Source organism: Alosa pseudoharengus, unplaced genomic scaffold, assembly GCF_046254945.1.
Source record: "Alosa pseudoharengus isolate Yale_2024_CS ecotype anadromous, Long Island Sound unplaced genomic scaffold, YU_APseudo_1.1 YU_APseudo_1.1_scf_12, whole genome shotgun sequence".
Lineage (NCBI taxonomy): Eukaryota > Metazoa > Chordata > Actinopteri > Clupeiformes > Clupeidae > Alosa > Alosa pseudoharengus.
This window is the reverse complement of record NW_027468587.1, coordinates 6203947-6216324: the sequence shown is the minus strand read 5'-3', so window position 1 is coordinate 6216324 and position 12378 is coordinate 6203947. Positions and strand designations below refer to the sequence as shown.

The window sequence follows — 12378 nt, the reverse complement described above, 5'->3', positions numbered from 1 at the left end:
ATTTAGAGGAGACATCCCATCACCAGACACAAAAGCACAAGGGTATGTATTTCCAACCAATATCACCACCAGGTATCCCAGATGCCAACATAAGTAGTTGCCCATATAACCATCAAGTTGTTAAGCCTGATAAAATAAATTAATAGAAGCAACAGTAAACCACATTAACCAAGAGTCAAGCCAAAGCTTTGCTTAGCTCCTGAGACCGAGGTAGATACGACTGGTCAGAGATGACCTCACCCCATCGTGGGAGTCTTCAAAATTCATGTTGTGTTTGGCGTAGCCAGTACCTCTCAATCAAGCTCCTGCAATAACATCACAGCCAATGTAAGAACAAATTGTGGTCCCTCATGTCAACAGCAGCCGAAAATATAGAGAACTAGAGGTCAACCCCACACACACAGTCTTTCACTCAAACATACACAGAACATAGCCTGAGGTTATCTGGAACGTGTCAATTGTCAGGGCTCCCTTTGTTTAAGTATATGTGTGTGTTTATGTGTGCGTGTGTGTGTGCGTGTGCATGTGTGTGTGTGTGTGTTTGTGTAAAAAGATCGAACATGTACAGGGTCATGGCCTATGGGAAGGGGAAACTTGACAAGCGGCTGTGTCAGTGTATCAATGCATCAATGAACACAGTTGACCAGTTTTACATCCAGAGAGCACTGGCCTACCTAGCTTGCATCCAGAGAGCACTAGCCTACCTAGCTTGCATCCAGAGAGCACTGGCCTACCTAGCTTGCACTGGACACGAGGACCCAACGTCTCTTACCATGGAATTCCCAACCCATTAATTAAAAACAAAAATTCAGGTCAAAGGCAGGATGGACTGGGCTAATTAAGCAGCCTAAGAAACCGGTTTCAATGAGGAGTCCCGGGTAGTGTCCGGACATGACAAGGGGTGGTCAACCTATATTTATGACGGAAACTCATAAAAAAGGATGAATCTTTAACTCTCCATAGAGCTCTCTGAGGATAATCAGGGATTATCAGGGATTGCATCTAAAGTCCACAAAGACACTGGAAAGGCAGTACAAGTCTAGATCAAATTCTCCGCACCAAGACGGCTGCAGAGACTCCCAGCACAGGCAATGTAATATATGGGAGAAATAAATCGCAATGAATTACAGAATCGAATGGTAATACTGCATTATGACATGAGGAAGGTGTATCGCATACTGTGTGCCTAGTGCTATTGCATACACTTTCGAACAGCACATTGCAACAGCAGATAGAAAAACACTTTTCATGTTGTCATGGTCACCACAGCAACACAATATTACAGTCACAAACATGCTTACATCAACGTCCTTTAGGCTACATGACACTTCCACTCAAAACCACGGTCATCCGCATGCTTGCATAACAGTCATACAGACAACCTGTGCATTTCTTATTTTATAAATTATACTCCCTCTGATTGTCTTTATCCTTTATTTCATGCATATAGGCCTATACATTTTTGAAAAATGCTAAACCAATCAATATCTAAAACATTTTCAATGTAACTGCATTTGCTGATCTTATTTCAGTTTAGCCATGACAAAACCATGCTAATTCTTTGAACATACACGTTTGCAGAATTTGCATTTCTAAGGGCTTTTCACAGTGAACTTTGAGCCATGTTCCAGGCTCCAAAATCCACAGACAGACAAACAATGAGGGCCGTGTGCTGGCGAGACAGGGGCTGCCCTAAAATAGACATTAAGTGGCCTTTGTTTATGTAGCAGGGAGCTATCGGCAGCCCTAATCAGCTCTTGGATGCATGATGGAGAATGAGCCAAGGCTCTCTGGGGTCCTCGCCGCTCTCTGAGGGGCCGCCCTGTCAGTTGCCTGCCAAGAAAGACCAGGCCGAGTGTGAATGTGAGAGGGGGTGAAGAGAGAGAGAGAAGAGAGAGAGAGAGAGAGAGAGAGAGAGAGAGAGAGCAGTGACAAGGGGGACACACAAAGGGAGGAGGAGGCAAACAAAATTAAAAGAGGGAGAGGGAGCGCTAAAGCAGTGAAAGAAAGAGAGGCAGGAAGTGGGCGTAATTTCCTCAGGAAATGATCAGAGCCATTTCCTGCCGACCTGTCTGCAAGAGTCATGGTAGGAGTGCCACCGCGAGAATGAAAGAAAGAAAGCAAGAAAGAAAGTAAAGATGGAGAAAGACTGAAAGACAACAAGCACAAAGAAAGAAAGAGAGAGAGAGTAAAACTCAAGTTTTTTAAAAAGACAAGAGACAGCAAGAGTGAGCCTAAACCTGACACATGAGCAAACATAGATGTGTGGAAATGTTCAAGAGTGAGCACACAGAGAGACAGAGAGAGAGAGAGAGGAAGCTAAAGAGCAACAGGCAAGGCTGTAGACAGCAGATGGCATGAGAGATGGAGAGACAAAGGGCTTGAGCTAGAGAGATAGAGAGAGTGCATGACAGAGGGTGAGAGAAGAGAGAGTGTGTGTGTGTGTGTGTGTGTGTGTGTGCGCGCTGTGGGTGGGTGATGGTAGAAGAGTACAACCTGCGGATGTGAATATGATGATGATGTGAATGAATGGAGGGATTACAGGTGCATTGGTGAATGAGGGCCAGGCCTGCAGCTGACAATCCCTGTCCATCCCACAAGCCAGCCAGCCAGCCAGGCAACCAGGCATCCAGGCATGGAGATGAGATAACAAGCACGCATGGGCCAACCAGATGCCATAACATGGCGTCCACACAAGACACGCCATTTACGCATGGCAAGGTATCCCACATTCATGAGTTTCACCCTCGGGCGAAGCCCCAGCTTAAAACTGCCGGCAAAAGTTAGCCGGCGGTTTCATAAAAATCCCACTTCAGAAGCCAGTTACAAAATCGGTTACAGCCTCCTAATATGCCGGCATCGTGTCAACGCAAGGCCTAACCGATAAAATAAATTCACTGGTTTCAAAAAAACTGGCATCGTGTAAATGGCCCCTAAGAAGTCTCACTTCCGTTTTTTCAAGTTCATATATCGCTGCTATCTTAAACTACATGTCATCATTGTGTGAAGATTGCAGCTTTCCCATCCGAGACAGGCTATTATAGTCTACAGGATGCAATAATGCCATAATGACAAGAACAAGAGCATGCTATGCTAATATGGTCTATTAAGCTATTCTGATTCCATTATGTCTGTTGATTTATGCACTTACATTCATTGTAGTGTACAATTAAGACTAGGCCTATTACAGTGAGAAGATGACTCATTCATAATGATGCCTTTTACTCTCACACAGAAGAGATTTATGGACAGAAGTGAATTTGGCAACAACAAGGTACTTTAATCTCATACTTTAACATCACGTAAAACCAGTTGTTAAGTCTAAATGTGTGTAATTACATAACCCATAGCTTGACTTTGGGAACCTGAGGTCACCATGAAAAGGTTAGGGAGGGCAAGGCGGTAGACACAGAAGATAAGGCTAAAAAACACAGCAGTCTATCGTTGAAGCTGCGCCCCAAAGACGTAAGGTATTTTATCCTCTTTTATCACCTGCTGCAGAGCTGGCGGCCTGCACTTGGCCCCACTCCACATCAAGTGTGTGTACAGTGGGCTTTGGTGCTTTAGCACAGTCTCTTAGCCAGCACTGTAATACTCACACGAGGCTGAATAAACCTCTGTCTCAGTCCAGCAGACATTACATAGAGACAGAGAGATGGAGAGAGAGAGAGAGGGAAAAAAAAGAGAAAGAGAGAGATGTTTTGGCCATTTGGGCACATGAGGCTGATTACACAATGCTGTGCGGCGCTGCTGGAGCAAGGGCCAGGCTGCTGAGGCTCCGGAGTGTGGGAGAGGAGCGGCGCTGCTCTGTGTGAAGGCTTCTGACCGCGTGCTAAGACATGCTAGTGCAACAGCCACACCCTCTCCCTGTCTCTTCCCCTCTCACTGCTCACTGCACTCGAACTTTTCCCATCGCCTGCTCTTTCGCCCTCATTTAGCCTCCCTTGCCTGACAGGCAAGTGCAACAACACAACCTCTCTCTGCCTGATCCTCTTTCTCCATATCGGACTCCATCTTTTTCTCCCACCCCAACTTAGTCTCTGTCTCTCTCACCATCACTCTCTTTCACTCGTTCTCTCCATGCATTCTTTACCACACTTTGGCCTTTTGCGCTACATAACTTCTACCCTTTTCTTCTTTCTCTCTTTCTACCTCTCCTTGCCCTTTTGTTTCTCCTTCTCCTCCCTTTGTTCATTGGCCTTGCTTTCTCTTCCTCTTTCGCAGCGTGGTGTGGTATTTCAACACTGCGGGAGATTAGCGTGACCCCACTTAATCGAGCTCCGTATTGAGAGCAGAGAGGCAGCTGAGGCCTAGCAGCCACCGCACTTAACTCTTCAGGGGCATCCAGCTGGAGAGCAAGGGATAGGGCAGACAGAGACAGAGAGAGAGAGAGAGAGAGAGATACAGAGAAAGAGACAGAGAGATACAGAGAGACAGAGAGAGACAGAGAGAGATACAGAGAGAGAGAGAGAGAGAGAGAGAAAGATACAGAGCAGTGTTTCCCATACATTGACTTATTTGTGGCGGCCCACCACAATATCAACATTGACCACGACACAATGATTTTCCAGGTTGTACTACATTGTGCTTAAATCTGGTTAGCATCATAACCACGCTGTGCTAATTTGTTAAAAACTGTTGCATTCAAGTTAATTCTGCAAACCAACCACCGCAAATGGAATTGGTTTCTGTGGGAAACACTGCAGAGAGAGAGAGAGAGATGCAGATAGAGAGAGAGAATAAGAGAGAGAGCGAGAGAGAGAATATGAGTGCATAAGGGATGGAGCTCAGATGAGGGAGGGGGGATTTTGCATACAGCAAATGTAATGAAGAATAGTGCTGTATGTGTGAGTGCCAAGGCCAGGCTATACAAGGGCAGGACACAGTGTGAGTGTTAAGTTTGAAGTTTGTCACCATCGCTAAGTTTCTACCTTCCTCTTCTCATGCTGCTCCCCCGACACCCCCCCCTCTCTCCACTGCTCTCCTAAACCTCAGTGGGTTTGCTCTCTCCTCTCTAATCCAGCTGGGACACACACGGACACACACACACACACACACACACACTAGAACACAGGAGCCTGTTATGTCATCTGCAGACCCTTGTGACGTAGCGCCTTAAAATAGGCCCAAAGATTACAAAATCACACCCACTCAACAGAGGAGAGAAAACAGTCTTTTCCCCACCTTCTTTTCCCCCACCTCCCTCATGGCCTTTCTAGGACCCTCCAACCTCCCTCTCCCTCTCTCCCTCTCTCCCTCCCTCCCTCCCTCTCCCCCCTCCCTCTCTCCCTATCTCCCTCCCTCCACAGCGCCAGGACTCTGGCCTTCTTTTCATTCCAATCCTCAAAGCCAGAGCTCCTTCTAAGAGAACACTGCTTGCACCCCATCTATTAGTGGCTAATTGGTTCCCAATTTTACTCAATCATGTCTAACATCTAGCATCTAACATCTGGACCCATTATGGTAAAACAAAGCATCGGTCAGGCTAAGCTAAGCAAGTAATGGTATCCATAATTAGCAAACGCAGGTTCATCATGGCTATAAGTCTGGGTCTGTCTCATAATTCAACACGCAACACCACATCCCATCTGGGCCATCTAAGCTTCTGGCTTCAACGAAGCTAAGAATCTGGCGCTAGATTTGCCGACCTAGTATGAATGTCCATTGTTTGTGGTGGACTTTGTTTTGAGCAACCTCTGTCTAGGCGCCCAAGTTTGCATCCACTCATCATCTTATCTGCAGGAGGGGTGTGGGCAACCAAAGGCAGCCGAGGCTCTCGCGGTCCCTGAGGGCTTGTGAAATTCTCCCCCATCATACAGCAGTATGTGGAAACTATGACATAATGGAGGCTACTGACGGAGGATTCCGTTACAGTAGATGTTATTTCTAAGTCGTCATATTCATTGTCTGTGTGTGTCTGTGTGTGTCTGTGTGTGTGTTCTATGGCTGGTTGCTACTGCAGACGTACTTCACTAAGAGCATTTCAAGGTGTCTCTCTCTGCAGACACTCAATCAGAAGAGGCGGCTATTTGTGGAATTCTCAGTATTTTAAGGACTTGGGCTCCGGAATGCTCTAATGTGTTTCTATAAGGGCCTATTTTCAGCAGAGTGAGCACTCGGTCAAACATCCCCTGCCGAAACTGTGCCAGTTTGGCGAGTGTCTGAAGTTTCCTACCAGCTCCACACATCCTTTCCTTCTCTTCTACGATCCTCCACGCTCATCACTCTCTCACCTCCACTGCTCTTTCCATCCTTTGTGTCAGTGGATGCAGTTTAGATACTTTTGACTTCCGCCGTTCAGAGTAACTGGTTAAGCCCTCTATTCATCAGATGTGATTCACAGACATGTAAAAAAACAGTAAAGCGCATCACACACACACACACATTTGTGAATATGGTATCATATAGTATATTCCTTTACAAACAAATTAAAACACAGAATCATGGGCGCATATGCACACTTAGATAGGCTGAGCCTACACGCCTACACACACACACACACACACACACACACACACACACACACAACCACAGAGAATGAGGAGTCCATAGATTGGCCAATGCAGCCTGGCGCTCCATATTTAACCACTTCCAAATGTTGTCTGAGTGGATCCGAGGAGTAATTGCTCTGGTGGAACACAGAGGGCCTTTGACAACAGGGTGCATGGGGTTGGGCTGTCACACACACACACACACACACACACACGTCCATGTGGGTTTGTGTGTGTGTGTGTAGTAGGTCACATGATCATGACCAGTGGTTGTAATCTCTTCCATTCGGACGCATGCAGACAAAGTGATGTGTTCAACAGAAGCAGTGTGCTTTAAAGAGGTGCCCTGCTGGACACTCATCTGCATGGGGGCTGCTGTCTGGCTGGACTCCCCCCCGACCTGAAGCATGATGTTCTCTACTGCAAGCATCTTCAAAGCTACACACCAACCAACCCCACTAACCTCAACCGTAAGCCCATGGGACTGGTGGAGAGGTGGAGGCTGGTGGAGAGGTGGTGGAAAGGGGTCCACTTGCTGACCTCACCTCTAACGTTACCTCAAAAAGACTTTCTTTCTTTTTCTACCCCACCTCCACCAATCACCCCAACACACACTCCACCCATACCCACACACACACACACTCCACCCCAACATCACCCCATTTATGCCCCTCTGACTCATGCAATAAGGCTGCTACACACACTTGCCGTGCACTTTCGTTTCTCCCCTTCTTTTCCCTCCCTCTTGTTCTCTCGCTCTCTCTCTCTCCCCGTCTGTTACCTCTCCCCGCACATAAATAAATGAGACCCCTTCACCTCCGCCAGTCTCATTACCTGCGATAAGCCTTTATTTAAACATTAAGCGCTAATAATGAGTCCGCGCTGTCGGCCGTGGTGGATGGACTGCTGACTGGGTCCTGCAGTTTGTCACAGTCGGGCCTTGGCTCAGCGCTGCTGCTGTGTTTGAACATAAATGACTGCTGAGGAGCCCACCCTGGTTGCTTACACTACCGCTTCTACACACTATCAACACATGCCTTCGGTGTGCGCGCGCATATATGTGTGTGTGTGTGTGTGCATGTGTATATCACTGAATAGCTAACTTTGGTCCGTCTTGGCTTTTCTACCCCTCCCACACCCTGCCCCCCGCCCCGCCCCCCATCTTTCTCTCTCTAAACAGCATCCACAAAACCCAGTCAAGCTTTTTCCACACCCAACCCCAGAATGAAAGAGCTCATTCTCTTCACTCCACTAGTCCCTCCATCCAGTGCCCATCTCCTTCTTCCTCACTCACTCCATCAAACTCTCCACCTTCATTCACACGTGGATGCGGGTTAACCACCCACACCCATCGCCAGCTTCCTGATCGCTCCACAACCTCATTTCTTTCTCTCTCTGTTTCTCACTCACACACACACACACACATGCAAATGTACACAACATGGGCTATCCCACCATTTTCCATAGCCATCAGCTCCAAAGCAAACTGCTACACACCCTCACAACAAGGCTACACAGTTACACACACACACACACACCCATGTGCCTAGTAGCAGCACGTGAGCACACAAGCACCAAACACTTCCTCACTGAGACAAAGCTGTCCACTTCGGGTTTTGGAGACTGTGTGTTTGGACACACACAGGAAAATGCCGATTAAATCACACACACACACAGTCCACTCCCATTCTCTTGCACATGTGAGGCGCTTCAGCCTGGAACATGGGCTTCACCTCCTTCACACACACACACACACACACACACACACACACACACACACACACACACACACACACACACACACACACACACACACACACACACACACACACACACACACACACACACACACACACACACACACACACAAACTCTTACACAACACACGGACAGAGTTCCAGTAGCTATACAGAGAGCTGTTGATTCCTCCACACGCCACCATGGACAAGCTGCTAGTGTTCAGTGCCAAAGGCCTGTGCCGTGGCACATACCCTCTCAGTACTGCCCACCCCTGCCCACCCTACCCAGCCCAGCCCTGCCTGCAGACTCCCTCACTCCCACTCCCAGACAGAGCAGCCAGGGAGAGTTGACACATCATCTTTCCCACAGAGAAGAAAGCTTTCTCTGCCGGGAATAGGCAGTAGCATCATTTTCTCCACAACATGCATGCGTGCGCGCACACGCGCACACACACACACACACACACACACACAAACAAACAGCACGGAAGCAAGGTGCCCCAAGAGTGTTTGCTTTCATGCGGCCCTCACCCCTCGGGCCAACACCTGGACACTCGCTCCTCTGGCAAATCAATAAGGATGCAACGATTGTGAAATTCTGTGCCAATTTCTATACTGATGTATAAAATAACAATTTGGCTGATAACAAATGGCAATACCGATTTTTTTTTTTTATTATTTACTTTGTTGTTAATTATACCCTTTTGTTGAGTGGAAACACAAATATTTATAAAAGTATTTTTTTTAAAAACATTAACCATTTTGCAGTCTTTCAGGCCTTCGTAACACCATTCATAGAGCCATTGACCAGTTTGCTAGATGTCGCAGCATAGGTCAGAGCAAAAGAGCAAGAACAAAGCAATCAAGCACAGCCATAGATGGACACACAGCGAACACACACACCCCCCAAAAATAGCTTCACCCAGCTCAGGACAACCAGACTCCACACACTGCCCAACACAGTCATAGAGTTACCACAGCAAAGCAGACGTGGTCAATACACAGTCACACAACCAAACCAAGCCAATCAATGGCCTACAGACCACTGGGCCCAATCCATGAGCCATGATGGCACTGATTAACGAGTGAGGACATGACGTAAGAGTTAGGGTACACAAGTACAGTCAGGATGCTATTATTATTATTCTCTCTCTCTCTCTCTCTCTCTCTCTCTATGCCATAGGGACTGGGGGGGGGGCTACACTGTGTTTTAAGGTGTTCTTGATCCATGCAATGGATCAATAAGGGGGTTTTAAAAGTCAAAAGTCTATCTCTCTCTCTCTGTAGCTTGCTAATTCTACCTGGTGCTATCTCTTCAATGAGCTGATAAAATAAGCTGTCTAAGTCACATCACTCACATAGAATGACTGAAAGTGTGTCAAATGGACAGACAGAGAGAGAGAGAGAGCAAAAGGAGAGCAGGATATAAGATGGAATAGTCCACATTCCTTTAAAAGAAAGAGACAGTAGCCTTTGGGCATTAGACAAGACCATACTTGCTAGCATGAGAGAGACCGCGAACACAAGAGTGTGTAAGAAGGAAAGAGAGAGAGAGAGAGAGAGAGAGAGAGACCGTGAACACAAGAGTGTGTAAGAAGGAAAGGGAGAGAGAGACAGACAGAAAGAGAGAAGTCAAACGAATGTGGGAATGAGAGAATGTGGGAATGAGAGAGAGAGAGAGATAGACAGAAAGAGAGAGAGAGAGAGAGAAAGAGAGAGAGAGAGAGAGAGATAGACAGAAAGAGAGAATGTGGGAATGAGATAGAGCCTCTCGACAGGAAAAGGAAGTGGCAGGGCCGGTTTCTCATGAGGCACAAAGGAGTTTCACCTGTGCACACACACTACCACCAGACACACACACACACACACACGTGGGTGTACTGAGATGGTGATGCTTTTTAGGTGGGTATATTGCGTAGTAGTCCTGTAAATCACGTAGACTACATCACTGCGCACACGCACACACACACACACACACACACACACACACACACACACACACACACACACACACCTCGGCTGCAGACTACACCACAATCTGCAACAGACACACCTTACAGCAGTGTTTCTCAAAATGTGGTCCGGGGACCAGGTGGTCCGCAAGCTATCCCAAGGGGTCTGCCAGCAGACGTGGTAAAATATAATATAGAGGAGTTGGTTGCAATATTGAACCAACTTGTATGTCAATCAAAAGAGTTTTGCTACACTGCCTATGTAAGCTACACCAGTTGAATGAATCATCTGATACAATAAGCAAGGTGCAAAGACAATAAGCAAGGTGGTTCATTGGGTATGCCCATTGTGTAATATACTGTTGAAGTAGGTCTACTGTTTTTTTAGCTAGGTGGTCTGTCAGGGTTTCTTTTATTGGTTAAGTGGTCCTTGGTCTGAAAGAGTTTGAGAAAACACTGCCTTACAGTATTACAGTCTGTGGTTTCACTGTAATGCTTAACAGGAATAGCCAAAGGTGAACATATCTTTTCAAATGACTGCCCAATTTCTCATAAGCAATGTGGCATTTCAAAAGCTGCACCCTGATTTGGATCAAAGTCACTTGATCGCACACAAAAGTAAGTATGATGGATGGACCTACTTTTCCCTTCAAGACAAAAGTCTGGGCAGTAGGCTAAGTCACAGTCCATCTCTGGCTAAAGGTCATACAGAGGTATTACACCGCCACTCCAACACAGGAACGTGCCATATTATGAGGCCTTTTCATTTGCAGACTACTTCAGTCTAAATGCAACCCTCTGATTTGAGTTCTAAGACTGATTAGATCAGAATAGGTCGATGGTCATTGAGAGGATTACAAGTGGGCTCTTTGTGTCTAGCTGTCAGTCAGATAACCAGTAACCAATTACTCTACTAATAAACTCTTGGTGGTCTCTGCCTGCGACAGTGACAGCACACAGCTAACAGAAGATTAGGCTATATAGCAACATATAATTTGTCTCGTCACGTTAAATTAGGCTATGTTTTTGGATCCAACTGTGGCGACGTAGGCTACACATGCCTACGAACGTTAAATAAAAACATGTATATTTTTTGTATCGATCATTGAGATTTAAACGAACAATGAAGTAGAAGCATTTAATATTATACAGCAAGCCGATCTTATTTTTGTATAACAAACTAGATAGTAACAGTTAGTCAGGTTAGAAGTGGTAACGATAGCCTATAACACAGGGAGGGTTGGAGGTATGGCAGCTGTCGGCATTTTCGTTCTCAGTAATGTCTCGCCTGATAGAACACAACGTATGTTCTCATTCTCAGACAGAACGGCAGAAGAAACTTTGTAACCATTTTGTGACAGTGAAAATGTCACAAATGCCGGCTGAAAACAATTATTTTGCTAGTTGATGAAATTTAGTTCAGGCTACAAGCTATTGCAGCCAAACATAACATTCCTCTACCCAGACTAGACGCTTGCTATCTGGCTGGCTAGTCTTGTCTGCTAACGTTAGCTGGCGCCTCCAGTTTAGCAGCAAACAATTTCAGCGATGAAACCATTTTCTTTGCACGTTACAATGAAACGGCTAATGACAAAGTCTGAGAAGTATGTTTTAAACCACACGTTACATTAACGACGACTTACCTGCTAAGAAGAACAAACGGTCGGGTAAGCCTCTAATAAGGTTTCCTGTTCGAAAGTTGAGTGTTGTTCGAAAAAAACATTGTAGCCTATGCGGAAGTACAATTTCAAGTGCAGAGAACGCCAGGAAAACCCTGTCGATTTGTCTGCTGTAGTCTCCAGAAGGCAAATGAATGAATGTGTAGCACACATAAAAATGTAATAATAATTGTATCTGGTGGATATCTTTGTACCCCTTTAGAACACCAGTTTGATTTAGAGCGCAAGGACAATGATTAAAACATCTTTCACACGCCAACTTTTCCGTCGACTAGTTCTTCCTGTTCGACTTCTACCACCAGTGAGAGAGAGAAAAAAAATCCCTTGCCTCAGCTGCGTTTAGTTCCGTTCAACGTTCACATTGGAAGGGCACTTCTCTAAAGCTCTGGGTTCACTATTTCGATCAGCCGGACATCTTTTTCGTGGGCACACCAGGGCCCCATGCAGCGCATAATCAATATGCTGATTTCATACTTGGCACAATAAAACATGGGACCAAGGCCAAAATAATTTGTAA

General features: G+C 46.1%; 1 protein-coding gene across 5 annotated transcripts in view; it reads right to left on the bottom strand.

The window, feature by feature from the left end:
• The window catches only part of arhgef1 (Rho guanine nucleotide exchange factor (GEF) 1), a 52055-nt gene extending 39879 nt beyond the window's left edge, over positions 1-12176 (bottom strand). For all 5 annotated transcript variants that reach the window (XM_076279882.1, XM_076279884.1, XM_076279886.1 and 2 more), the window contains exon 1: positions 11826-12176. The gene's annotated coding sequence lies outside the window, so the exon portion shown is untranslated. The remainder of the gene's footprint in view (positions 1-11825) is intronic.
• Positions 12177-12378: the final 202 nt, after the last annotated feature.